Source organism: Lissotriton vulgaris, chromosome 9 (assembly GCF_964263255.1).
Source record: "Lissotriton vulgaris chromosome 9, aLisVul1.2, whole genome shotgun sequence".
In the NCBI taxonomy this organism is placed as follows: Eukaryota; Metazoa; Chordata; class Amphibia; order Caudata; family Salamandridae; genus Lissotriton; species Lissotriton vulgaris.
Genome location: NC_141697.1, coordinates 223,267,350 through 223,292,758, shown reverse-complemented (window position 1 = coordinate 223,292,758; position 25,409 = coordinate 223,267,350). Strand labels below are relative to the sequence as shown.

Here is a 25,409-nt window from a genome sequence, read left to right as displayed (position 1 = left end):
TCATACACATAGCTATTAGTTCTCATATTTCAAGGATGGAAGCTATATCCGAATTTGCAGCTAAGTAGGTCCAGAGTCAATGGATTTCTTCTAATTTTATCAAGTGAGCAATGAAACTTAGCACCCAAAGTCATAACAATATTCTAGATTCGAGACTTCAATAAAGCCAGGGGTTACCCTTCAACAATGATTCTCTCTGCAGAAAATAAAGGACTATCAGAATATGTCCATAATCAAAGGCGAGTGAGCCCTGTGGGTTCCATAGGATCTGGAAAGTTCAGACAGCCTGAAACCCTCAACCAATCTTTTCCATTGGTGGTGTAAAGTAATCACCACTGTGATGTGTTGTTGGACGGCGTAATGATTAGGTTTCGCACCTAGGTACTCGCTTCCCTAGGTGAGTACCGCCTCCATCCTCGAACTTTTAGCAGCCTTTGACACCATCTCTCACTGCACACTAGCCTCCAGGTTCCACGACGCTGGAATCTAAGGAACAGTCTTAGACTGGATCTGATCTTTCCTCTCAGGCAGAACACAAAGAATAAGACACCCACCGTTCCTCTTCGAACCAACAGAGATCAGATGTGGAATACCCCAAGGATCCTCCCTCAGCCCCACAATCTTCAACATCTACATGGTCCCCTTCGCAAACATCGTCAGAAAACACGGACTCAGCATAGTATCCTACGCCGATGACACCCAGCTCATCCTCTTCCTCACCAAGGAACCCAACATCACCTGGTGCTATTAAGGGGTGAAAGACGTCACAATCTGGATGAGCAACAGCAGCCTGAAGCTCAACTCAGAGAAAACAGAAGTTCTCATCCTCGGCGCCACCCCCTCCGCATGGGACAACACCTGGTGCCCCCCCCCCCCCCCACCTTCGGAAACCCACCCACCCCAACAGACCACATATGCAACCTCGGCATCATACTAGACTCTTCACTCACCATGAACCGCCAGATCAACGGCGTGTGCTCCACATGCTTCAACACCCTCCGCATACTTCGAAAGAACTTCAAATGGATGCCCCGACTACAGGAAGACCATCGCCCATGCACTCATCACCAGCAGACTGGACTACGGAAACGCTCTCCAAGCCAGAATCAACAAAAAACTCCCCCGCAAACTCCAGACCTTCCAGAATGCTGCAGCCAGACATATCCTCTAAATCCCTAGACATGACCACATCACCCAACACCCAGCAACCTCAACTGGCTCCCCGTCGAAAGAAGAATAACCTTCATACTCACATACACCTACAAAAACCTCAATAACACCAGACGCAAATACCTCAATGAACGAATCTCCTTCCACACCCCAAGAGAAACCTCCACTCTGCCGACCTTGCCCTAGCCACAGTCCCTCGCATCCACAGGGCCAAAGCAGGTGGCATATCCTTCTCCTACCTCGCAGCCAAGACCTGGAATGAACTCCCCCACTCGCATCAGACGAAGCCCAACACAGCACCAGTTCAGAAAGGACCTCAAGACCTAGCTCTTCGAATGACAAATGGAGCTGCTCCCCTTCGCCCACCCCCCAGCGCCTTTAGAACCTCACAGGTGAGTAGTGCTCTCTAAAAACCCTGATTGATTGATTGAAAGTACTGGGGGGGGGGGGGGAGGGTAATCGGTGTAGTATTGTATCTAAAATTACCTCCTGTATCTTGGAATTTTGTAATCAGGTTGCATTATACAGGGGTAAGATTAACAAGCACCGGCGTTGCCAATAGGTTTCGCATTTGGAAAGTTGGAGCTATTGGTTTTGTAAATGACATTTTATATTTATATATTGTTATTGACAATGCCAATAATGATATATAAATATAAAATGTCATTTACAAAACCAATAGCTCCAACTTTCCAAATGCGAAACCTATTGGCAACGGCAGTGCTTGTTTTGCTTAAGGCCTTTTTGGATTCCCACAGAAATCTAAGTGGCCCAGAGACTGGCGAAGAAGTCAAGACTGCCTCTCGCCTGCACCACAGGCCGGGCAGGAGCTCCCGGGAGGGGGTGTGGTGCGTGTCAGAGCCTTCCTGTAGGGGAGGGGCCGAGGGGAGTGGTGGTTCTAGTGTGTAAAGCGTACTACAAGGCCCCGCCCGTGAATACCTTGCGCAGGCGCACTTGTGGGAGCATAGCGACAATGCAGGCACCCTTGCACCATGATGCAAGAGTGCCTGCGTTGTGGTCAGAATAGTTTTTGTGCAGGAAGGGATTCCTTCCTGCACAAAAACTATTTTAGACGCTTATTCCTCTTTGCATGTGTGCTGCAAAATGCAGCACATGTACAAAGAGGCGACAAGGAGAAATAAAGATGTTTCCCTTTGCTAAGCTAGGTTTACAGACTCTAGTAAATCTGGGTTTGTGTCAAAATTCATGGGTGGAGGAAAAGGAACGCCCATGGTCCACTGAGGAAATACCACCCCGATGCAAGGTAATTTAAGGCAGACCTATGGACGTGGTACTTTTTTCCCCCATTAGGCAGGTACATTTTTTTTCACTAAGCCCCGCAAATTGAGTTTTGCATGGTTTAGTAAATCCCGAAACCCATTTTGTGTCAGGCTGCGTAAATATATAAATACCAGTGGGACGCACACAGACAGCAACACAACAAATACAGTTAGCAGCAGGCCACTACAGAAAGTAGCAAGACAGATACAGGCAGCAGCAGGGTGCACACAGACAGCAGCAGAGGACATAAAGACAGTAACACAACAAAAGAAAGGTAGCAGCAGGACTCACAGAGACAGCAACACAACAACTACAGTCAGCAGGGCACATAAAGTCAGCAACAGCGAACATACAAACAAAAAATATAGACAGCTGCACGGCACAAACCGAGTAGCACAGCAAAAATATGTGGCAGCAAGGCAAATGCAGACAACATTAGGGCACATACAGAGAGCACCACAACAGATAGCAGCTAGACACATACAGACAGGTGTCATGCACACACAAAGAACAACATAACAAATACAGGCAACAGCAGGGCACATGCAGACACCAGCAGGACACACACAGCGAGCAATACAACAAATACAGATAGCAGCAGGTCACACACAGAGAGCAATACAACAAATACAGGCAACTTATACGCAGAGAGCAATACAGCAAATACATTTATCAGCACGTCGCACGCAGAGAGCAATACAGCAAATACAGACAGCAGCAAGGCACAAACAGACAGCTGCAGGGCACACACAGAGAGCAACACAACAAATAGTGGCAGTAGGGCACAAACAGACAGCTGCACAGCTAAGGCTTAGGAGTCCCGGTATCCGAATGACCGAGGTATGTACTGTTAGAAAACAAATGATATGGACTGCAACACAAAATGCAGCAGCACAGAGAGCAGTGCGTTGCACCCCATAGTAGGTGGCAGAATTCTTACCTTTTTACAATCACACTCAGTTACGGCGACATACACCACAGTGCTTATAACAGTGCTGCTACCTAGTTCCAGCCAACACCACGACCTGATACTACGGGCTGCCCCATAAAACTGGAGCTGTCCCCTGAGCCGCCTCTGGAAGCGGCACTGGTGCATCCTGCAGAGGAGTGTGCGCCTCATGCAGTGATTGGTGCGAGCACCTATGCTGGTCCTGTGCCTCCCGCTGTGGTAGCGCGTGCCTGCCCCCGGAAGAGTGATGCTCAAGTGCGTGTGCTTGTATGTCTGTGTCTGGTCTTCTATCACAGTGATGCGTTTTGTGAGTCTTCTGCTGAGGAGTGTGTGTGTGTGTGTGTGTGTGTGTGTGTGTGTGTGTGTGTGTGTGTGTGTGTGGTGTGTGTGTGTGTGTGTGTGTGTGTGCGTGTGTGTGCGTGTGTGCGTGTGTGCGTGTGTGCGTGTGTGCGTGTGTGTGATGAGAGTGGGTGGTGTTATTTGTATGTGGTCTCTGCAGAGACAGCAATACAGGTGAGGGACGTCACACAGGAAAGACGAAGTTGTGCAGTAACGAGTGCACAGAAGCATATGGTATAGGAGTGATGGAGAGCCTGAGGGTGGGGTGGTTAAGAGAAGCATACAATGGCCTACCCCGATCATTTTGTCTGGAGGGAAAGCGGCCGCAGCCCTGCAATTTACACGCTCGTAGAGGGAAACTTGTGAAAATAGAGGCTAGTTAACATGCTGGCTCTTTGTACTATGCAGATGTGAGTATGCCACTGTCACAAGGAAAGTGAAAGTAGACGTGAACAGGGGGCAGGAGGGCTGTGACTGCAGACCTGACTTTTTGCTTGTTACGCACTTCACTTAACATATGTGCAAGCAGGGGCATAGCTTACTTAGTCCCTGAAATTCAGGTGGTGTGAACCTGAAAATTACCAACAATCTCGATAGTACCATAGTACACCCAACGAGAAAAGATGGCGGCATCAGGCAGGGTTTGCAGAGCTGAATGGAAAGTATTGGGACGGTAAGGTAAGATTTGGCTGTTAAGGGTGTCAAAGACAGGGAGGGTGATACTCTAAAAAGTAATGACATTTCTTCAAAGCCCTTCAAGTCATTATAACTATTGCATGCTTTATTGGATGAGCTTAACAGCTGGCTGAAGATTGGAGAGTTAGACACAATCTCTGGTAACTTTCGAACACAGTTTACAGTTTCCCCTCATAATGATGAAGACTGAGAATCTACTAAAGTGATTGGTGTGTAACAATTTAAGGTAATCGTTTTTAAGGCAGTGAGGGATCTCGGGGGGCTAATGCGTGTATCAGTGCGTCTATGTCAGTGGTCTTCAAACTTTTTTATTCCTTGCCCCCCCCAGTGTAGAAAAACAATTCGCCGGGCCCCCCCTCAAAATATTTCACAATTATTTTATTTAACTGGCAATGTTTAACTATGTCTATACTTATTTAAACATTGCAGCTAAGTTCTGTCACTGTTTTAGAAATGCAAACAAATACATGATTTCCAAACATACTATTCCCGTGAGGCAGGCCTTACTAATGTGCAAAGGATCCAGCGTGGTTATTCAAAATGGCAGTGTGGGTCTTGGAGAAAATTTGAAGTCCCTTGCCTTTTGACACCTTCTCCCAGTCAGGATTTAAATGACAAAGGATGTGAATGATGGCCCATTACAGACGTGCTTGCTGCTGCTCATTTTTTTAGGCTCAAAACAAAGCATAATGTTTCGTTTGGCCAGAGCCTGGCGCCCCCCCTGAGATCACTCGAGGCCCCCCTAGGGGGGCCCGCCCCCCAGTTTGAAGACCTCTGGTCTATGTGTATGCACCCGTACATGTGTTGGTGCACACATGTACGTGTGTACAATTTCAAGGCTGTTCCTATTTTTTATTAAGTATGTTCGATTTCGCGAAACAGCTGTGTAACTAACAAATTGCCTCAATAAAGGTTTAAAAAAAAAAAAGTATGTTCGATTTCAAATAAAACGTAACTAAAGGAAACGCGGATTGCCACACAGAGCACATTTTTATATCAGCAGCAGCATTTTAAGTATGTTCGATTTCAAATAAAACGTAACTAAAGGAAACGCGGATTGCCACACAGAGCACATTTTTACATCAGCAGCAGCATTTCAAGCCTCAAGAGTTGCGGTTCTGAAAATATGCACACTCAGTGGTGGAGTCCAAAATACAGAATTAAATGAGGAAGTTTGAAACGGCTTCATCACAGGAGTCAGTGGGTAATTAGCATGGCACCGGTTCCATCGCTCAGCCCTCCAACAATACAACAAGCTGCGGGCGGGGGAGAGCGCCTGGCAAATGGCCGGAGGGAAGCCGGATGGGGGCGGGAGAGCCTGGTGGGGGGGCGGGAATGCGAGCGAAGGGAGGAGAAGTGTGGCAGGCGGATTAGGGAGATGTGCGTGCTTGTGTGGTCACGTGACCCGGTTTTGTGGTCACGTGACTCACATGCACTGTGGAAAAACCGCAGTGGTTTCACGAGTCGATCGAGCACTTGAATTTTCGCCTATTACATTCGCAAGCGAATGATAATAGGCGAAACCTAAAAAGGTGAAATGGTGACATTCAATGGACGTGTAAATTGTCCTTCACATCACAAATCGGATGTCAACATGATTCTGCCTCTATCGCCCTTATGGGTATAGGCTTTCGTCAGGACCAAAAATAAAGGTTTAAAAGGTTCCTCTCCGATGGCATCTTGTATATAGTCCCTTAAGTCTCTAACTTGCGTGTCTTCATTCCGATCTACATTGGCAGAAAGTTAAGTGAGCTTTCATCGAGGCTGTATCTTACTAAGGTTACCTGTTCAGCCTCATAGGCACAGATGAAGGGTATCTTAGCAACTTGTCATTGTTTGATCCACGGTGGTGTGTCCTATACCTCTCTCATCCGTCCTGGAGTGAATATGTCCACCTCGCGCCAGAACCAACATTTCTCAGCATATTTACTGCATTCCCCTCTAAGACTTAACTACACTTAATGAAGGATGAGAAAGTATAGCTATCAGGACACATCCACTTTCTACCTTGACCAAACCCGACTGACTAACTTTTTTAAACCCAATTTCTCTCCTAGCCTGCTTTCCATCGCCCTTTTCTAGATAACAGAGAACCTTATATGCATTGATCATCCAAATTTACTATTATTTTCTTCATATTTTGTGTTATATATTTCTATTGCTGTCAGTTCCTCGCAGAATCACCATAGCGAACGACTTTGCCCATTCATATGCAGCGACTGCAAAAAATTCAACATTCCATGGGCCAAGTGCTCTTCAACATGAAGGAATTGGATAATGGGTTTAAATCTTCTTGAAACAAGCACTAATTGGACTATAACAATATACATCGATTTTTAACATTCAAAGTTTCACATATTCTCCAGCCAGTGCCTTACTTTCTTCCAGTCACATGAAATCTTCTGTTCTCAACTTCAAACTTTAAAAAATAAACTTCATACAAAAGGCAATAATATAACATCAGTTGCTAGTTTTGACAGAAAAGCCACAGATTTAAAGTTGATTGCTATATAATATGTTTTCTTTTTACTTCTATGCCATGTCATGAAACTGCCAAAGCTGTATTTTCAGTTTAATGCAGGCGAAAGCTATGCAACAGAATACGTTAATGACCATCTCCCCTGGCCTTTGGGACACGATCCTTTTTAGGTCTCGCCTGGCGATAGAAGTATGCATGCGCAGCTCTCGCCATGCGAGGGCCTTTTGGAATCAATACGAATTCCACGCTAGATGTGCAAGCGGAGGGACAGAAGATATGCACGACGGGACTGGATGCTCCACTGGCGGCGTGACACCCTAGGGACTTTTTTTAACTTTTTTTGGGGCTTGGCAAACTGTATTTTTCAATATTTGATGCTTTTAATAAGAATGCTGCGCTGCTTACTAAAAGCATCAAATATAGAAAAAAAAGACTCAGCAATCTAGTGTTTGCATGCTTGCAAGATTCACTGCTGTGATTGGTCTCCTCGAGTGCGGAGGGACTTCTGCTTTTAGACAGAGGTATTTTTTTTTCTGGGCTTTTAAATCACTTTTGTTGTCATGCAGAGTGCCCCTTGTATTTCGGCCTTTGGCGGTAGTGTGTTAAGTAAAGATCCACGTTCATTTCCCGCTGGCGGGGGGCCCGTGCTGTGACGGGGTGTGTCCCGACTACAAGGGTGCGGGCCGACTCACTGAATGGCCTGGACGTTCCCCCAGCCAGAGGCCGGCAGCAGTGGCGCCCATGCCCGGTGCGTTCAGTCAGAACTGACCCACGTGCACGAGAGCAGGCTGCGAAGCACAGAGATGAAATGCGCGTGCGGCGTGCCGCCTTTCAAACCTGAAAATTTGTGCGGGTAATGTAATGCTTATGGATATAATGCGTGCACTTTGTAATGGCAGAGTTTTTGGCTTTATTTAGCAGTGATATAGATCATTAGTCTTGCTCGCATCTAGTATAGGTATTCTTAGCCTGTGTTGGCCCTTTTAAGCCCTTTTTTCCAGATCTAGAAGAGGATAGCTGCTTAATATGCCTTTATTCTTGACTTTAACCTGTCTATTGCCTATTGGCTTTGACATATTAGACACATTGGTATGGTTTATGTAGGTATTCTGACAGAGCTGAGGAGCATTTCACCCCTTTCAGGCCTACAGGCCTAGAGCTAGAGGGACTCCATCTTGCTGAAGCTGAGAGGCTTTTCAGGGCAAAGGCAATGTTTATAGTTAAGGCTGTTGTGTGCTAGAGGAAATCCAGTTAGGACTGCTTCTTATCCGAGAAATGTGTTTTTCTCTTGGGCCCAGACGTAACATGCAGAGGCGCACTGCGGTTGCGTGGAAGCCTGGGAGCTGGCACAGGAATTCGGTAGGAGACAGCCCTCCGGTGGAAATTTCCATGAGGGGAGAGGAATCCATATTAGTGAGCTACAGGAGAGGAGGAGTGGTCAGTTCAGTTTTGGAGGTCAGTGCAGCGTGGTGTGCAGTTCAGCGTGGTGCTCAGAACAGCTTGGAGCACAGAACTGCTGGGAGCTCAGAACAGCTTGGAGCTCAGAACAGCTTGCAGAGAGAGAGAGGATGTCTGCTGAAGCTGCAGAATAGAGTGCAGTTCTTGAATGGAGAAAGAAGGCAGACGATTGCTGAAGATGAGGAGAGAGAAAGCAGTGCAGAGAGCATCAAAGAAGGCTGTCAGCTGGAGCAACTGAACCAGAGGCGTGGTGATGTGGTGACGGAGGGAGAGACAGAGAGAGCCCTAATCCCACCAGAGGCAGAGAGAGAGCCCTAATCCCACCAGAGGCAGAGAGAGAAATCTTCCTTCTAATAGGTGAGGTAGTCTGAATTAGTTACACTTACACTTTATGTCCAATCTTTTCCCTTTCAGCGGAGTGTTCCTGTTATGTTTAATCTTTTCTCTTTCAAGCGGTGTGTTCTACCTATAGTCTTTGTCATATCTGTGTGAAGGTTTATATTGTACTAATAATAAATGACCCCATTAATTAGTGAATTAGTGTGCATGAGTTCTTTTATGATAAAGTTATCCTGGCTTCAAGCCAGTTGCTGTTGAGCCACTGATGGATAAGGGGGGTAGGAGCGCTTAAATCAGGAAACAACTCAATCACATAGTGTGTATATCTTTGTCCTCATACAGTAAGGATAATCTTTCCTGGTAAGTATTACTGTTTGAACAGATGCTACCCCTGATCAGGTAAGTAATAGTGAGGGAGAGAGGAGACTTGCAACCAAGGGACTAAGTTAGTACACCATCCCATAATATTATTGTAGTAGCAGACCCTTAGTGAAGAGACTTCCCAATATATATATATATATGTATAGGTGTTCATAGGAATGTGGTCGTCGTTGATATGCGGCGTTAATGAGAGCACTGGGGGGTCGAACCAGTGTGTATACCCACTGGATTGTGGCTTGAATAAGTGAGAACGCCAGGGAGGATACTGGCGTGTAGTTTCGCAGGATTGTGAACAGTTTGGAAAAGGGAGCATTGGGTTCTGCAGGCCCATGTGTAGACGCACCGGATTGTGTGTCATATCTGCCCTAGGGTAGAACGGTCTGGGTCAGGGTGGCCGCGAGACCAACTGATGTGAATAAGTGTGGTGTAGGGTATGGATATCCCTAGTAATCAGTGAGTATTCTTAGTATCCCTATAGATTTAGTGGTGTTCTTAATAATATGAGCTTGTATATTGCGAGTTCCCCATCCTCAGGTAGGTACCAGGTGCCTGGATAGAGGAGTCCTGAGGAGGGAAGGTGAGTACGTTCTGGCTGGGTTGGAGGGGCCCCTGGGGGCTGATCCCACCTACTCAGAAAATCCAGCCATTACACACTTCCACGATCATTTTTAAAGATTAGTGCACCATTATTTATATCTTCAAAATAAACCGTGCACCGCATTTCTAATGGAATGAAATGGGTTTGATGTTTTGCTGTTATCTGTCTCACTGAAACGTGTGGGAAGCATCACTGTTCCTTGAAATAAGATTTGTGCAGTGCACCACCAGGTCTACACAACGAAATATGTACAGTGCGCTGTTTTAGCAATGACATGTCTGCTATTGTAATTGTATTTATGTGGTGCTTACTACACCTGACGAGGCGTTGAAATGTGCCACTATCACCAATAAAACGGGAAACGCCCTGACATTAGCACTAATAACAAGCATTTGCAATGCAATAGGTCTCGCAGCATTAAAGTTTGAGTTATTGGCATTGTGTATGACAATGCGTTGCATAAAATTTTTAGCAAACTTTGAATTGGTGAGCAGTGAGAGTGTGTGCAAGAATATGCTGTTGCTCACAGCTGTTATTATTCACATAGCTCTGATGATGCACCTCACGCACGGGCTCACAGCTGTTATTATTCACACAGCTCTGATGATGCACCTCAGGCACGGGGCTGTCTGCAGTTATTATTCACACAGCTCTGATGATGCACCTCAGGCTAGGGGCTGCCTGCAGTTATTATTCACACAGCTCTGATGATGCACCTCAGGCACAGGGCTGCCTGCAGTTATTATTCACACAGCTCTGATGATGCACCTCAGGCACGGGGCTCACAGCTGTTATTATTCACACAGCTCTGATGATGCACCTCACGCACGGGCTGCCTGCAGTTATTATTCACACAGCTCTGATGATGCACCTCAGGCACCAGGCTGACGCAGTTATTATTCACACAGCTCTGATGATGCACCTCAGGCACGGGGCTTGCTGCAGTTATTATTCACACAGCTCTGATGATGCACCTCAGGCACGGGGCTCACAGCTGTTATTATTCACACAGCTCTGATGATGCACCTCAGGCACGGGGCTCACAGCTGTTATTATTCACACAGCTGTGATGATTCACCTCAGTCACGGGGCTGCCTGCAGTTATTATTCACACAGCTCTGATGATGCACCTCAGGCACGGGGCTGACGCAGTTATTATTCACACAGCTCTGATGATGCACCTCAGGCACGGGGCTGCCTGCAGTTATTATTCACACAGCTCTGATGATGCACCTCACGCATGGGCCAGTTTAGCAGCAATGGCCAGGATTTCCCCCAAATCTAGCTGGAACTCTGGATCTTCAAATGTTAGTAGATTAATTAAGTAATAATTGATTTGGTAGAAGCACCGCTCCCAAAAAAAAAGCTTCGCCCTTGTATTCTTTCTTGGAAAAGGTAAAGCAGAAATGTCTCCATCCAATCGAATTGTTTCACAAAAGAGCTTATTTCTTTGAAGTAGGGGGTCACCTCTTCACACGGTTCCAAGAAGGCGTCTCACAGTCAGAGCAGATCAAAGGATGAGCATCGATAGATCATATGTCAAACGTATCTTTCCTTTTTCCAGCACACCCACCCGTAGGCTTCTGTTGTTCTAGAGGGCTTTCCATCCTATCATTGTTGCAGTGGCCTGAGTTACTGCGGCCAATTCACCAGCCTTGTTCTCGTGTCACTGTTAGCAGTGAGCAATAAATGGGACTCGAGGTGAGACGCCCTTGCGATTCCAGAGTCCGACCAGTAGGAGAATAGCATCCAAAGAGTGGATTCCCCAAAATGGTAGTCAGTAGTAAAGCTGTACATCATACAGGAAAAGGTGCAAAGAGAAAGAAATTGATTTGACTACGACCTTACAATGGCAGGCAAGCAGAGAATCTACAAACAGAGCTCAGGCCTTCTGGTCCCACAGCAGGAAATGTATCCACGAGAAAAAGCAAAGGGACACTTCCTTTGCGTTGTTAGAAGCACTCATTGAGTGCACTATCTAACATTAAATGGCACCTTAGTGCTAGTGGAAGCCTGTCGTGGCCTTTCCATTTAGTACATAGCTGATTCCGCTTGTAAAGATGTGTTGTTGGTATTGGTTTAGGTAGATTAGTGCTGCCCCCCTACCCCACCCCCCCGTGTCCCCCAATGCCCTTCCATACGTTTCTTCGAATCACCTTTATCACGTGTTTAAAACCCCTGCACGTGCCCACTTTTGCACCTAATGCTTAGTACTTGTTAATATGGTTTCAAAGCACGGACACGTTGCCACATCCGCCGACTGCACAATTTGGAAAAATTGGATTAAAATACACATCACCTGGCTCCACTGGCTGCAGCACAATATTTTGATTTATGCTGCAAGAAGCCTCAAAGAGTCTCACAGCTTCTCACAGTGAAAAGGGACTTTTCAGAAAGTTGCTAAGCACCCTCCTCATTAATAGTGATGGCACGGGGCTCTGCTTGAGATACGGTGCAAGAATTAGCAACTGCTGTCATGTGACATGCCTGCACCGTAAGGCAGAACTCCAGTACAGCACTTGGAATATGCCTGCATCGCCACCCGTGTTCCATTAAAGGTCAGGGGTCAAACTGGGCACTAATGTGAGCTCCCCAGACTGCACAAGCACAGTGCAGGCTATCAAGTAAGAACAGCTTACACTGTGTGAATGGTGACCGGGAGCCCGAGCAAGGCAGGAATAATTCTATGCTTTCGCAAGCAGTCACCAAGCACGTCACACCAGGCGGGCAACGAGAGCCAAATATCGGAGGGGAGGGGAGGGGGGGGGGGGGGGGGGGGTTGGGGGGGGGACGAAAAAGATAGGGGGGCTAATTCTTCGGAGTGGCTGTAAGAAGGGGTGCGCACACAACAAAAGCCTCCTTTACAGCCCCGTGAGCCCAATGGGTGTTGCGCGCCTGCGTCACACTGTGCGAGGAACCACTGGGTTGCCACCTTTGGATGTCAACGTGCGGTCTGCAATTCATATGGTTAATTACGAAGGGCAAAGCACTTTGGTGAACTTTGCAATGTACAAAAATCAGTGGCGCTATGCTTGCGAATGAGAAGTGTTTTGCACACGAAGCACCTTCTACGAAGTCTAAGTGCAGCTTCATTAAAGCCTTTGCCCCTGGGCATCCTTCTATCAGAGTGCCAAACGCTCAGCTGTTTTTAACCAAAAAGGAAAGCTGCAACAGGCGAACTGAACAGAGAACAGCAGGACATTACGCCACGCCAGACACTGCACAACGTGAATCTTGGCTGCAATGCAAATACTCGGCAACCATGTTTAATACCATTCCGCCACAATCCTTCTAGTGGTTACGTGAAACACACTGCTGTGCATTTTCTAGCCTCCAAAATACAGCTCGAGTCTACAACCTCGCAAGACAGTAGCGCGACTAGTGTGGGAGGATTGACCAGGGTCACACCTGCAAGGACGCTGACAAATGTACTGTGCTTATGACACTTCTGCACCAGCAATGTTATTAGCCTTAAAATAAAATAAAAACTAGGAAATGAAAAGAGCAAGGGAGAAAAAAGGGAGGGACATAGGCCAGGAGATGGAAGAGAAAGTGAGGCGGGGAAACAGGACCAGAGACAAAAGTGCCCTTCATCTGCACCGGGACACCTGTGCTGTCGCAAAAATACACGTTACAGGACAAACATTAACTGCTGCCCACGTGTCTGATATCCACACCTAAAAAGGCACAACTGCACTGCTAACTCCAAAGTGACCGCCGATACATAAATCACGCATAGATGCGCCATTTCAGGTACATGTAGTAGCCTTTTCTTAATGCCACCACACCTTCACAGTTGTGCAAATCTCCATACGGGGACCAACCCTTGCTCACTTCGTGTAGATTTGCTTGTGGAAAATTGAGAAATACAAATCGTATGTTCTGGCACCAAGTTCGCACCTATGGTGAAAGTGCACGAGGTACACTTCACGTGAGCTACGTAATAACAAACAGGGCAGGAAACGGTGGCTAAATACAAACAAATGATTGATGAAGCCAAGAAATCATTTTTTAGTCATAAAATTGAAACCGTAAAAAACTCACAAAATCTTGTATGAGACTGCAAAACAACTAGCCGGTCATTCCCCTAACTTGACCCCACCCCCATCGCAACTCCTTTGTGACACATTGGCCAAGTTTTTCTTTAGTAAAGTTAATGACATATATGCTGCATTTGCCACCAAAATTAAAAAATCTTCTGAGTACACTCAATACACAGGCTGGTCCTACGCTCACTCAATTTGTCGAAATTTCAGAAGCTCAGGCAAGGGACATAATTATCACAATCAGATCAGGTTCAGCACTTGATCCTTGTCCTGTTAAAGTTCTAATGCCAGTCTTAGAGGAAATTACCCCGGCCATAACCTCCATATGCAATGCCATGTTTAAAACAGGTATCTACCCCGAAAGTTTAAAAAGAACCATTATAAAACCTCTGTTAAAGAAATCATATTTGGACAAGGACGAACCCAAAAGCTACCGACCTATAGCCAACCTACCGGTCCTGGCCAAAATAGCTGAAAAAGCTATGAATAAACAACTATCCGCGTTTCTGGAACAACACCAGCTACTTGACGAAACTCAGTTTGGGTTCCGCCAGTGTCATGGGACTGAGACAGCTCTAATTAAAGCAGCTGATGACATCAGACTCATCCGTGACACTGGGGGTACAGCAGTTCTGATACTACTTGATCTGTCTGCAGCCTTCGACACGGTCGATCATACCACCCTGATTGACCGTGTCGAGGGCCTGGGTGTACAAGGGATGGCCAGTAAACTTCTGGCCTCCTTTCTAGCTGACAGAACTCAGGTGGTTACAACGGGACCATTTCAATCGTCCACTATGTCACTGCCATGTGGAGTACCTCAAGGCTCATCCCTAAGCCCGACACTTTTTAACATCTACGTGTCGGGCTTAGCCAATGTCATTCGGGCTTATGGGATGAGCCTCACGTCCTATGCTGACGATACCCAGCTGGTTCTAGTCATTAAGAACAATGGCCATAAAGTGGCAGGTGACCTTAGGGCTGGCATGATGGCAATAGGAAATTGGATGGCCTCTAATTGTTTAAAGTTAAACTCAGATAAAACAGAGGTAGTTATCTTTGGACATTTAACACCTGAGTGGTCATCTAATTGGTGGCCTTCCTCTTTAGGCTCCCCTCCCGAGCCTGTCAGCAAAGTGAGGAATCTGGGAGTCATCTTTGATGACCGACTCACGTTCCATCCACATGCCAACCAGATTACCTCTTCAGCCTTTTATAAGCTGAAGCTAATCAAAAAAATCCTCCCTTTCCTTCCTGATAAAGCCGGAAAAACTCTTGTCACATCCCTTGTGCTGTCCACCTTGGACTACTGCAATGCTCTGTTTCTCAGTGCACAGGAAGGAGTCTTGAATAAATTACAATCAATACAAAACTCTGCTGCGAGGCTTTTGGGAAATATCCCTAAACATCACTCTGCCTCTAAGACCATCAAAGAGCTGCATTGGTTATCCATCAAAAACAGGATAAAGTTCAAGACCCTGTGCATTGTGTATAAAGCGTTGCACAACCAAGGACCAGCACATCTTGTCCGCAATCTGACCCCTTATCGTCCGCTTAGAACACTACGGTCATCTTGTTCAGGAGATCTTGTTATACCCCGGACAAAAACGGTCTCATGGGGCGATAGAAGATTCCTGGTTTCAGCCCCCAAGCTGTGGAACACTCTGCCACCAACGATTAAAGCCAGTCCATCTTAATGGTCCTTTCGGAAACAACTTAAGACCTGGCTCTTTAATCAATAAATCTTCCATCATTTTCTAGGGTAAACACTCAGACACTTAGCGCCGAGACGCCCTTGGGCCATTGCATGCGCTCTACAAATATCACAAATAAAGAAATAAATAAATGTGTGCACTAAATACAGTCACAGAAGGCCCAGCAACGGCGTCAAGCTACATGTAAATACAAAAAGTGCACTGCGTGAAGGGTTTTTGTTCCAGTCCCTCTGCAGTATGTGTAATGGGAAAAGTGCACTTTGTACGTACCATCTGCGGCCACGAAAGTGTAATCATCTTAAATATTGGTAGCCGCAGCCACCGCAGCGAACACGGAAGACTACGAAACCAAACCGAAAGCAGCTCAGTACTGGGCTGTAACTGAAGGCGGGGGCTGCCTGCGCATGCGCGTCATTCCAAAGTTTCGTTTTTTAGGAGCGAGCCCCGGAGCGAAAACGAAGTGGCAGCTGAAGTCCCGGGTCCCAGGAGGGGGCCCGGGTGAAGACCAGCGGATGCCAGTGCGGACCTCCCATGCTCAGACTGACCCACTGGCTCCCGAGGGAGAGAGAGACACGGAACACGGAGAGAGAGACACGGAACACGCAGAAAGAGACCGGTGAGTGGGGGGGGATGTGTGTGCGCTGGTGTGTGTGTGTGGGGGGGCCTCTGTGTGTGCATGTAGGTGCGCTAGTGTGTGTGTAGGTGCGGCAGCGACGGGGGGGTGGGGGGCCTGTGTATGCGTGTGGCTGTGTATGTGTATGTGCGCATGCGTGAGTCTGGGTGCGCGTGCACGCAGTGAAATCCAGCCGGAGAGAAGCCCCTGGCAGTTTCTTGTCCTTCATTCCCCCGAGTCAGCTAGCTATAGTTCTCCACCTGGACCGCATCCTTCGGATGCGTATTCCCAGGCTCGACCTAACGAGTGCAACAAATACCTTATTCCCAAAAAATAAACTGTGTGCTTTGCAACACTACCCATGCCAAATGACACACGTTTTCTAAAATCATATATGTTGAAATGCTTGGTGTAGGCTTCTAGCCCCATAAAAAGAACTGTGCGCAATGGGCCTTTATTCTTATCAATGACATGCACAAAGCGCTGCAGATATGAGTGAAACGTGCAGGGCACAGCTACTCCAAAAAATGAAATATGTTCAGAAGGCGCCAAGATTCATAAAACATGAACAGTGTATAGCACACCATCGGGCCTCAAAGTGAGCCGCACACTGCTGCTGACGTCAAGAACGTGTTCTGTGCACGGTGATTCACAGCATTAAAATGTGTCTCAGACACTACTGATCACATTACTTGTGTGAGCAGGGTTCACTAATTTACTTGTGAAAAACGTCTCACTATTTATTGCAATCCGATTTGGGCAGCGCACCACTATGCGTAACAATAAAACAGTGTGCTCGGCACTATCCTTTCTATAACTGAAGTACTTGCAATGCACCACGGTTAACTGCAATGCAATATCTGTCAAGCAACACTTTTAAAATAATAAAAATATGTTGAATGCATCACGATTCATAAAAAAGAATATTTGCAATGCAATAGGTCTCGCGTTATTAAAGTTAGAACTATTGGCATTGTAAATGCCAATGCCTTTTATTTATGTTTTTGTTTTTAAAACATAAATAAAAGGCATTGTCATTTACAATGCTAATAGCTTAAACTCTCGCAAAAGTGAGACCTATTGCATTGCAAATAAACTCACAGAGGCACCCAATGCCGGTCAGGTGGCATGCTGCGTAAAGCACAAGATTTCAGAGTACATGTTTAAGCCACGCTCTCAAATACATAGCCCATGCCTCTTTGAAGAAATTGCTAGTTACACTTCTTTTGCCATGCCCCTTTTAGAGACCCTTTTTCATCCTATCTGAAGCACTAGGTCTAACCTAAATCGAAATATATGAATTAATTAATCCAACAACGTACAGTTTCAGCCTTCATTGATAAATGCAGCAAGCTGAACTCACTTACTGTGATGTCATCAGGCTTATTGTTGTGTGACAGGACCTTCTTGCAAAATTCTGGGGCATCGGTCATGTGATGTCACACCTGTGATGTTATTAAGGTCAAACGGCGTATGTTGTCCCTTCTGCTACCCCTAGCATTTTGGTGAATCACGTGCATGGAGGCAAGTAAAATGATCATGACCTCAAATTAAATGTAACCTCCGTGCATGTTAACAACCCCAACCCGAAATCCTGCACCTACTTAAATGACATTGATAAATCAACGTTTTCAAACAATCCTACACACCATTACAGATCGTGTATGTCTAGGTGAAAAAGACTTGCTCTCAGCTCTCAGACTAACACCTTACATGTTGCATTCCAATTTTAGGTATGTTCTTAATAAACGTATCGGATTCGGACAGTGCTCGAAATAAAATAAACAAGTACACAAACTTCATGTTCAAAATAGTGGCATTATTGGAAGTTACTGGCATACGAGAATTAAACAGTGTAATGGGCGAGAATGTCACCCAAACAAACTCTTCCATGAATCCATAAGTTTATAAAATAGCGCATAAACACAGTCAACCGCAGGCAGGCGCTACGTGCACCATACAGAAAGAAAAGCAGAAAGCGAGTATACAGAAATACAGAAGAGCAGGACGAGAGTTCAAGGTCAACAAGGTGTCATCACAGCCCCGGGCTGCAGAAAGAGAAAGTTCTGCCATGCAGAGTTGAATATCTCGACGGGTGAAGTAGTCATAAAGGCGGAGACAAAGTTATTTGAGGCCCTGGCCCTCCAGACAAGCAATACTTTCAGAGCGGACGTAGGAGCTGCCCTCAGCTGAGGTGAATGCTGTGGCCCGCATCAGTCACATGACCTGCAAAAGAGGCGACATGACCTGAAGCGTAGAGTCATGCAGAGTATGACGACGATGAGGCACGGGCAGGGTGCGTGGAGGACAGGAGGCAGAGATGACGGTGCTCCCGGCTCACCTCACCTGGATGAGTGTGCTTTAAGCGCGGGGGGCACAGCCAGGATGGATGGGAAAAACGGCAAGGAAAGGCTTAAGTGCAGTGAAGTGGATACTAATATTGTGTGCCCAGTAACAATCAGCATACGCTATTTATGGCATGGTAAATAAAAGGCAGCCTGTGCTCAACGGTCACACAACAAACCAACACGTGAAGTACACAACTGCCACAAAACACAAAAAAGACAACACGCATCCTGCTTGCACAAAATGTCATAAGTTAGTGGTGTTTTCTGGAGTGGAGACATGGAGGTGAACCGTTTTACTTCACACCGGCGCTGCGCACAGGGTTTGATCGAGTTGCCTTGCACATGTACATGTAGCAGTAGCCACCAGTGAGGTTGCCAGGCCGCCCAGGAAGTGTAAGGTGCCATAGGGTATGCTGGAAGGCTCCGGTCAAATGTGACAGATTCAAATAAACAAACGCAAGGGAGGTTTGTGATGTCCCCAAACTATCTTTAAAAAACCGAACATCGCCGCCGGCCTGCGACCAGGAAGTCAGGCAGGCCGGGCGGGACAACCAGAAACCGGAAGTAGGAGGGCGGGAGCCTACCCCGCCTCCTACGGAAGAGCCGCTGCTGTTTTGAGCACTGGAGCAGGCATGAGCCTACCCTGCGCCCCGGTGCCGAAGGAGGGAGGAAGAGTCCTGCTGCCGGGCCCTGCAGCTGCCGATGAGAGGAGAGCCGCCGCACCAAGGAAGCCGGTGAGTGGGGCTTCGCCATGTTGCTGAGCTGCGAGGGCGGGGGCATGTGTGTGTGCGCGCGCGGCGGCGCGGGGCTGTGTATGTGTGTGAGCGTGCGTGCGTGTGTGTATGTGTCTTGGAGTCTGTGTGTATGTGTGTGTGTGTGTGACTGTGTGGGGGGGAGGGGGTGTGTGTGAGCGAGTGTCTGTTTGTCTGTGTATATGCGCGCGCATGTGCACGGTGCGGGACGGAACGTGCGCGTTTGCGCACCCAAATCTGGTGGAAACGCTCGTAACACCCTTTTGTCCCTCATTCCCCCGAGTCAGACAACTAAAAGGCTCCAGCTGGACGCATCCTTCGGATGCAGTACCAGCGAGCTCTAAAAAAGGGTTCAGAGCACCCCAGTTGTATTCATGAACTGTGTGCAATGCACCACGAGTCCTCAAATGAAAAGTATCCAATGCACGACCATGTAAATTAACTGAATGTGATCCTTGCACCACTATTCCTCCAAATAAAATGTGTTCATCGCCTTAAAATGAAATGTATGCTTTGGACTGCTATTTCTAAAACTGCAATAAGTGCAATATATCACTATTCAAGTACATTGAATATATCCAGTACACCACTAATACTAAAATAGAAATAGTGTACTACTATTACTAACAAGCATTGGCATAGCCAATAGGTCTCGCTTATACGGTCCCAAAGGAGAGATCTATTGGCTATGCCAATGCTTGTTTTAAAACAGGACTCTCTATGGATGGTGCTGACACCTCTGGTTTCCAATCATAAAAAGTAGGCATGACCAAATATTGAAGACTTGCAGGCGTATCCTTTGAAGCAATGCAACTGTAACATTAAAGAGAAAGTCCCAACATTGTCTACATTGTAGAGCGCAGGAAGTTTATAAGCTGGATGTGAGGGAACAGTTTTCCCTCGTTGGGTAATTACTGGAGATAAGTAGCAGGAGGTAAAAAACGTTTGACTGGTGTGTTCTGTGGAAGACTGAAAAAGTCTCTCAGATAAGGAGCTTGAGCAAGATTGGCATTGTGGTACTGCCAAACTGGTCTCGCTGGTATATAGACTGAGCAAGTGTAGGCATGTTGACAGTATGTGTGCCTTATAGAATCTCTGTATAATTGGTAACTTCAATCATTACTCACAAACAAAACAACAACCATAGACGTTTTCAGAATTAGAAATGCTACTACAGGTAGCATTAGGAGGCTGTTCTTTTAAAAGAGGTCACAATACATAATCCAGAAGCAGCCTTTCAACACGGACTAAAGCAACACACGTTATCACAACATTTGTTTCTCAAGAAATTCATGTTCATTTCTAGTATTATATCTAGGTTTCAATCTTTTTTTATTAATATTGCAAATGGCATGGCAAGAGGCAAGAAGACATAACATCAGTAATAAAAAAGGAATAGAAAACAGGCAGGAAAACAAACCCAACTTCCCTCCCTCCACCCTCCCACCCATTCTCTCTCCCAAGGCCCGTCCAATATCCTTCTGGTCTGCTGTACCCCCGCATCCTCAGGGAACACCCTGGTGATGCATTGTCCCAGCCACATTACTACATACCAGTCCCAGTGTCCTTGAATGTGGATGGAGCGGGCTCCTGTGGGGCCTCCATGAGTCGTAATAGGTGCAAGTAAGCTCCCTCATCTCTTGTACTGGGAAATGTAAGGAAAGGGCGCCACATCTCTGAGAAGCACGGTTACTCTGCAATGTAAGGGTTATGCGTTCCATACCCAAAATGAACCAGTGTTTATGTAACCACCCCTGATATGTGTGTATCTTCTCCGTGCCCCAATGTGTCAAAATATTCTGCAATGCCGCCCACAAGGCTATTCCCATTTGCTGTCCTCTGCGAGACATAAGGGAAAACGTGAGCTTATTGGGCAGGCCCAAAACCACATATGCCGTGAAGTGCGTTATCTGCGTGTTGAAGTGGCGATCTATATCTGCTAATAGTTGTTCCCAATAAGGGAAAATAGCAGGACAGTCCCATAGTATGTGCACGAAGGTGTCCTCCATTCCGCAGTTTTTCCAGCAATTTGGGGACCGAGTGGGGATGTATCTGTGTATTCGGGGGGCATGGGGGGTGTAGTACCAGTATGAAACTATCTTAGTTGCTGTCTCAATCCTGGAGACTTTCTTTGCAGTATGGCGCGGGCGGTAAAATATGTCCCTACACTCCTCCTGTGACAACGCCCATCCCAGCTCCGTTGCCCAACGTCTCTGCCCCACCATGAGAGCCACAACCTCGGTAGGCCGCAGCTGATGTTAAAGTTCGGTAATGAGGTGTGTATTGGATGTCTTAGTGAGCAGCCATTTCTCATAGGCGGTAAGAGGTCTCTGAGCTCCTGGTCGCACCAAGGGGTGCATGACCCAAGTGTCGGATCTGGTGGAAGCGGTCTCTAGTAATATTTTAGGCAATGATTTCAACAAAACTGAATAAGACAGTTGTGGGAACTTTTACCAAGGTTCTCAAGGTAAACGGGGGTTGCTGGGCCTCAACTATACCACCTGTGACAGACTTTCAATGATGGCTTGGACGCATAGTACTGTTAAACCAAACCTTAACGGCCAAATACTCCCTTTTAGTACCAGACTCTTCCAAGGTTGAGGCGGCAAGCATTCCAAGTCGTACTCAAGGGGGGGAATGTAGGTTAAGACACTCAGAACAGAATTAACATAGTGATAGCAATAAATACAGTAACAACTCTTCTTTGTGGGGAAAAAAAATCATAGTGACATTTAAAATTATATGTATATATATATATATATATATATATATATATATAGACACACACACACACACACTTATACGCACACATAAAATGAAGAGGCAAATACACCGTACATCTCTTGCACCTTCCTACTAGGAGACATCATTTTGGGGTCAAACACAGTTAATATGGCGTCTACAGCCAAAGCTATTCAATGGTAGGGGTTCAAAAAGTAGAACATGTTACTTGGAGGCAAAAATAAGTCTAAACTCACGATACTTGCAACAATAGCACCAAATCAATCAGGCAAAAATGCACTTCAAAGGTTCTTGTTACTATGATTCAAAGGAAAATACGGTCCCTCCATTTAACTTGCAGTGATTTCGTTCAATTTATTGTTGAAGGAACAGTAATGGGATTTGGGGGCACTTGCTATTAAACTTGACTGGCCCCACTGTAGTGCTGTCGGGCCCATACCCACTGAATGAAGAGCTCACATACTCCTTGCAAACATTAACTACAAGGACAGTGAGTGGTTCAGATCCCATTGTTCGGGCATAGCCTACTGAAATCTTATTGTTCTACTTATCACTGGGTTAGCCATAAGGACAATAGTTGGTCTAGATGCCAGCACACCTAGAAAGCCATTTTCTAAGTCTGAAAGGTTAGTTGCCTCCATTTCAAAACCCACAGGTCACAGTCAGTTTCTAGTGCCAGGGCACCCCCGGGAACACTGGGACTAAATAAGTGCTCTTAGAGCAGGAGTAGTCCATCAGCTACCTCTAAAGGTGCTCACAATCAGCTGGGGTCTACACATGGCTGGCAGACAAATCCACCTTCTGAGAAGATGCAAAGCAGCGTGTTCCTTCAAGAAGCAAGGGCCCCAAACCTCGCACAGTGAATTACGGCAGAGAATTCTTCAGGCCAGCCCCAGGCTTACGCCCAGTCTGGAAGGAAGAAAGCAACCAGGATGGTCCTATCCCTGAATCACTAGTCTTCTCCGCTCTACTGTTGTGATGCTCCTCCTTGGATCTTGAGAGAAACGTGGAACCCTGCACTGGCCCAGTCAGAGCTCTTAGTGCCAGACCTGGCCAACCAGATCTTGTGCAGCCTTTGAAGCTTGGAGGCATCTCCAGTCTTGGAAGGGCATGAGCAGTGCATGATCAGGGGACAGTCTGGTGACAAATAACTGTAGCTTTTCCTCTGCAGTGTTAAGATAGTCAAAACAAAACCTTAATCAGCCTCAAAACCTGTATCAGCCTCAAACACAAGACTTGTTGCAAAAGATATGCTGATCACCAAGAGGAGGGACCGCTATCATTCTAGCAGAGAAACCAAGGCTACTTCAAAGGCGCTAGTTAGCTACCTCCCACACCCAGATGGGTAACTATAATCAGTGCAGGAGAAAATGGAAGGTGAAGTATACAGCCACCACCATGCCACACATAGAGTACAATAGATACTACCATTCATTCAGCCAAATCCCATCCTCACGGTTGGTCGCCCACCACACCTACATAAGCAGGAACCATTTACTTATCTGAAGGCAAAAGGCATTAGGAAGTTTACCTAAAGGACCACAGGTCTGCCACCTTGTTACAATTACTCAGTCACCCGTTAATCTCCTGTAGGTGAATAAAGAGGACCAAAGGCACGGTCACCCTCAGAGTCCATTTTTAGGTTGTATAACCCATTAAACATAAGAACCCCCAGTGGGATTCATTGACTATCTAGATCCCCAAGGGAGACATAGAGCCATGCAGGAAAAAACAAATGTGGCTAAAATAATGGAAAATGGTGAGGGACAAGTACATTTAATTCTGCCCCATACATTGCAGATTTCACAATTTTTTTTAACTGAAATAGATAAAAATAACACTGCCAGAGAACGTGTCGGATTCTCTGTATCTTTGTGCAAAAATCTGATAATCTTGCTACACGAGTAGGTCCTCCGTGAAGCATAATTTTAGTGGCCCAGACAAATGGTAAAACTTTGCATAATCCTTAAGGAGTTATCATTATAGGATGATGAAATCTGTATGTCACAGTAAACAGGTACATAAGGATGTTTTGAGCATGGCAGGCAAAGAAAGTTATGGCTTTTTACGGAGTACAAAATATATTATAACTGAATAATAACGGAAGCTTTGCATGTTTCAGTCAGATCGATAACTCAGTTTCTTAACTGCTGTTTTAGTGAATTTATAGGTTTAATTTTACGATTCATTTTATTCCCAACCCTTCTGCAAGTAGACCACCACTGCTTCACACGGCCTTCAGCCCTGCACTACGGCCACTGCCCACACGGGCTGGACTGTGGGCAAGCCCTCTGCCCATCATCCCACAGGCTAAAGGATGTGCATGGCCTTTTGGCCATGTGCTATGGGTGTGCCGATGGGCCAAAGGTCTGGACTTGCGCCCAACCCAGTGCTAGAGCCCAACTCATGGGCCAGGCCTGCATTGCCCTCGTCAGAACCTGATGCACAAAAATTAGGGTGAGCCACGGTGCAGACATGGGCAGTGGACCCGACAGCTAACTACACCTCTGGAGTCATTCAAATTTCTCCAATCAACCTTGATAATGCATTCCTCCACCCACTCTTAATATTTAGATATTTTAGAAATTCAGTACGTTATCTTTCACTCCCCATCTTAGCTAACAACTGTGTTCTCCATTCTCTCTAAGAACCACTACCAGTCTAACCTGCAATCTCCTATTTGGACTGGGTCTGTGCAATGGCAGAGGGGTGGGTAAGAAGGGATAGCTTACATGTTGTTTGCAGTATGTTAGGGAGCCCGGTTGGGGGGGGGGGGGGGTAAAGTTCCCATCAGCTACACGCTTAACATGTAATGGCCATTTGACTACAGTATTACGTAAAGTGGCAAAAGTGAATAACTACATCTACATTTACCCATATTTGTGAATTAGTTCTTAATTTGTGAAAAAACAAGAGTGACGGTGCACAAAGCTCTGCTCAGAAGTCAGCGCCTGGTGCAGTTATCAACACGCCAAATATCAAGGATGTTAGTGTCCATTACCACACACTCCCAGTCCCTTTAAGACAGATTTTTAGCATTTTTGTTCCTCCGTTTTTCTTATCTGTGCGTTTTCCCTCTTGGCACTCGGAAAATATCTGATGCAGAAAATAAGTGCAGGTACCCAAATATAAGTGCTTGTGGGCCCCGCTGGCTCAAATAACGCACTGGTTATATGGGAATCCAGCACCAGTTCACACTGCACATGTGAATTATCCCATATCGTTGGTAAACAACTATGTGATCACCATAAAACCAATCTGAAATCATGACAAACAAAACATTCAGTATATGGAAGAATGCAACTCGTATAATCTAGCAAACTGTATTATGAACATGCTGAACTGTCTGCACCACCTCCTTTGTCTAGTGCGATTCAGGCTCAGATATAACACTAGCAATTCTCTACTGGGCCCAGAGATACAATTAACAGACGTAACATAGTTTTATAATAACAAGAACAGTTATTTGGCATTTATACCGCAGACATCCTGCCATTAGCTTG

The 25,409-nt window shown here is 46.2% G+C and overlaps 1 protein-coding gene and 1 long non-coding RNA gene across 2 annotated transcripts in view; both read right to left on the bottom strand.

The window, feature by feature from the left end:
* TOGARAM1 (TOG array regulator of axonemal microtubules 1) overlaps positions 1 to 25,409 on the bottom strand; it is an 871,068-nt gene that overhangs the window by 786,441 nt on the left and 59,218 nt on the right. The gene's annotated exons all lie outside the window — the stretch shown is intronic.
* LOC147689855 (uncharacterized) lies at positions 7,257 to 16,542 on the bottom strand. Its single transcript, XR_015299902.1, has 3 exons — positions 16,364 to 16,542; positions 9,745 to 10,068; positions 7,257 to 7,799 (listed from the first exon to the last, which is right to left on the bottom strand). It is a non-coding gene; the product is annotated as an uncharacterized LOC147689855 (long non-coding RNA).